Genomic DNA, 4165 nt, shown 5'->3' on the forward strand with positions numbered 1-4165 from the left:
TTGATAAGTTACCACAAGCCAGGATCAGAAAATATGAATACAGTAATTGACTCACAGCAACACCTCTTCTCACCCAAGTGCCAAGTCTCCCTCTTGGTCCTCAGACTTTCAGCCACATGGTCCCTTAGCCTCTGCTTCTATGGACAGGAAGTCAGTCCACCTGTTTTACAGTCACGTAGTCTTTCAGCTGCTTCTCTGCTCTGCCTCTGGTCTCAGAGTGGCATGGTGTCTACTGCCTCCGCCATTGCCAGCAAGGCTTTCTAATGCGCTTTGCTGGTGGCTCTTTATCCTTGATCATTCTGGAAATTCTCTGTTCCTGTTTCTGAGATGACTCATTCGTATAGCCAGGTGAATGGCAACTAAAACTGACCAATCCCCTCTATCATTGGGCCACACACCCTATTTGCATGGTCCCACCCAGCCTTTGGTGGGAGTTACAGAGACATACATGTTGTTGTTATTCTCGTTCTGGTTGTTAGGTGCCATTGCGTACAACATGATAAAATACTACCCAGTCCTGGACCACCATCCTCACAATCCTATCATGGTGGCCACCGCTTCAATCCAGCTTACTGAGCTTCTTCCTCTTTTAGCTGCCCTTCCATTTTGCCAGGCATGATGTCCTTCTCTAGGGGCTCAACATGCCCAACGTACATGAGGCAAAACGTCATCATTCCCACTTCTACGGAGTATTCTGACTGTACTTCATCCAAGACAGATTTGTTTGTTCTTTTGGCAGTTTGTGTGCTTTTAATATACCTCACCAGCACCACAATTCAAATGCATCGATTCTTCTTTGGTCTTCCTTCATCAATGTCCAACTTCTGCATGCATATATGAGCCAATTGAAAATCTCATGGCTTGGCTCAGGTGCGGCTTCGTCGTCAAAGTAACATCCTTCCTTTTCAACACTTTAAAGAAGTCTTGTGCAACAAATATTCATAATGCAATGCACCGTTTTATCTCTTGACTCCTGCTTCTATGAGAGTTAATTGTGGATCCAAGTAATATGAAATCCTTGACTGTCGCGTCCCGACCGGCAGGACACGTAACCTGGGACCCCCAAGGGGAAGAGGACCTGGATGAGGAAAAAGACACGGAGACGGAGAGCAAGACAAAAGCCGATCAAGCTCTGCTTTATTGTAGTTCCGGTGGCGTTTTTATCTGATACAGGGAGGAAGCACACAATGAGGAAGTACTTGAGATAGGACGAGGCGTAACAAGATTGGTTACAAATACAACTTGGCGGTAGGTGATAGGCGGATCGTTCATACAGGATATGCTAAACAGGCTGTGCAACGGGCGATATGTGATTGGCTAACAGAAATGCCAAAGGCCCACGTCATTTCGGAGAAACGGTGGTGCAGTAGGAAAGCGAAACTGAACCAAGACATTGCCTTATAAGAAAGCGGGCCGCAAGCTAGCATGGTTTCCAACACTTGACAACTTCGATCTTTTCTCTGCTTCTCATGATGTTACCTACTGGCCCAGATGTGAAGAATTAAGCTATAATCCACACTGAAGGCTGCAATCCTTGATCTTCATCAGCAAGTGGGTCAATTCTCCTCATTTTCAGCAAGCAAGGTTGTGCTACCTGCATATTGCAATTGTTAATAAGCCTTCCTTCAATCCCGACGCTGCATTCTTCTTCATATAAACCGGCTTCTCTGATTATTTATTCAGCATACAGATTGCATTTAAGTATGGTGAAAGGATACAACCCCAATAGACATCTTTCCTGATTTTAAATCACGCAGTCTTCCCTTGTTCTGTTCACACAACTGCCTCTGGATTCATGTACAGATTCTTCATGCACACAACAAAGAATTCCCATTCTTCTCAAGCCTATCCATAGTTAATTACAACCCACACAATCCAAGGCCTTGGCATAGCCAATAAAACACAAACATCTTTCTGGTGCTCCGCTGTCAGCCAAGATCAATCTAACATCAACAATGGTATCCCACATTCCATGGGCTCTTCTGAATCTGCCCTGGATTTCTGGCAGCTGTCAATGTACTACAGCAACCACTTAGCAAAATTTTACTTGTATGTGATATCAATAATATTGTTCTATATTTTACACATTCGGTTGGATCAGTTGACCAGATAGATGTCTTCCAAATTTCCTAGCATAGAGAACGGAGTGCTTCCGGTGTTTCATCAGTTGTTGAAACAGTTCGGTGGTATTCCATCAATTCCTGGCTTGTTTTTGACTAATGCTTCAGTGGAATTTGGACTTCTTCCTTCAGTACCATTGGCTCTTGGTCATATGCTACTTTGTTCAATAGTTGAGTGTTGAGTAGGCCTCTTTGGTACAGTGACTCTAGGTAATCTTTCCATCTTCTCTTGACGCTTCCTGCATCATTCAGTATCTTGCCAATAGACTCTTTCAGTATTTTAACTCAAGGCTCAAATTTCTCCTTCCGTTCTTTTGTTTTAAGATTTGCTGAGCATGGTCTTTCTTTTTAGTTTTCTAACTCTGGGTCTTTGAATATTTCATACGACTACTTTACTTTACTGCCGTCTCGAGCTGCCTTTGGAAGTTTCCTGTTCAACTCCTTCAGGTGATCATTTCTTCCATTTCTCTTAACTAGACGGAGCTAGAGCTGCCGTATTGAGGAAGGGCACTTCGTGGGCTATGATAGATGGAACTAGGCTAAACTCCAGCAGCTTCTCTTCAGATCTTCCTTTTCACGCATTTTGAGTGTGCTCTAGTTTTTAGAATTTTCTGTTTTTTCAAACTGCGGTTTATCTCTGTTGTATCTTGTTATCGTTGGTAGTCTTCTTAACTCTTTGTTATGTGTTTTCTATGTGTTTCAGTGTATGAAACCCAGGATGGGTGAATCTATAGAAATAATAACTGGATTAAGGGTTCCTGGGAGGTACAGCAGGGGAGGGTTCAAGGAAACGGGGAGCTAATAACAAAGAGTACAAGAGGGAAGAAAGTGTTCTAAAACTGATTGTGGTTGTAATTGCACAACACTTCTTGATATGACTGAATTATTGAATTCTATGGTATCTGGATTGTGTCCTGATAAAATTATACATATATAATTACATATACATTAACATATATATATATAGAGAGAGAGAGTAAAATGTAAAGAAATTTCACTTCACCACATCAATCCATTAGGAAATTCTTGAGAATATTCCCAGAATCCAACCAGTTTTCATAATTCTCACTGCCATAATCAGTAGCTCTCACCAGGGTTATTATAACAGTCTTCTGCTGCACGATGCATTGAGATGAATAGATTAATGTCCTTTACTTTTTATAAATACAGGCATAAATGTACTGCCGAGAATACATATTTAAACTTGTGTTTGTGATCAGCGGATGGCTGGCGACAAGTTCTCCTAATAATATACTTGTCATAGTCTCATTCGGATGTCTTGAAAAAGAGATCCAATGAAAATAGCAGATTGCAGAGGTCCTAGTACATTCAAGGCTGAGAGGTCAACTCTGATGGATCTTGTTGGCAGGTGGCGTCAGGTAGGCTCCAACCCCCAGTGACCTCTTGTACAACAGAGTGAAACATAGCCAACTCCTGCACCATCCTCACCATCTTTATGCCTCCTATTTCTTTTCTTTTTCTTTCCCCTCCCTTTTTAAAACCGTTTTATTGGCATATAATTCAATATCCTTTTCTTTCTTTGCATTTCCCCATTCTACTAATAGCTTGTTAGGGACATTGACTACGCTCTAGATAATGGAATGTGAGCGTACAGTATGTTTGCAACTTCCGAGGGAAACCTCAAGCCCAAGGACACAGCTCCTGCACGCTCATTCCCCTTCCCAGGGGCCGAAAGCTAAGGAGCCTGTGGCCATAGAGACAAAGGAAATGGCTGAGGGGAGACAAGGACCTAGATGTTTGAATAATCACATCAAGCAGAGCTGCCTTTTACTCTAGAAGGATGCCTCAGACTCTCTGAAAAAAGAATAATTATATCTTCTTTAAGCCACAGAATTACCCCTGGCCAACGTATTATTATTTTTTTAAACTTATCCTTTCTCTATCTTATGCAGGCGCCTCTGGTACAGAATTTAAAACCTCTAAGATTTTTCAAGGTCTTGAAGAGATGCTTGAATTCTATCCCCACTCACCCTAGCCCCTAAAACTCTGTAGTTCTGAATTCTAAGGGGGAAAATCTAAAAAGT

This window comes from Echinops telfairi, unplaced genomic scaffold, assembly GCF_000313985.2.
Source record: "Echinops telfairi isolate 266 unplaced genomic scaffold, ASM31398v2 ScPeMD7_60;HRSCAF=208, whole genome shotgun sequence".
Lineage (NCBI taxonomy): Eukaryota > Metazoa > Chordata > Mammalia > Afrosoricida > Tenrecidae > Echinops > Echinops telfairi.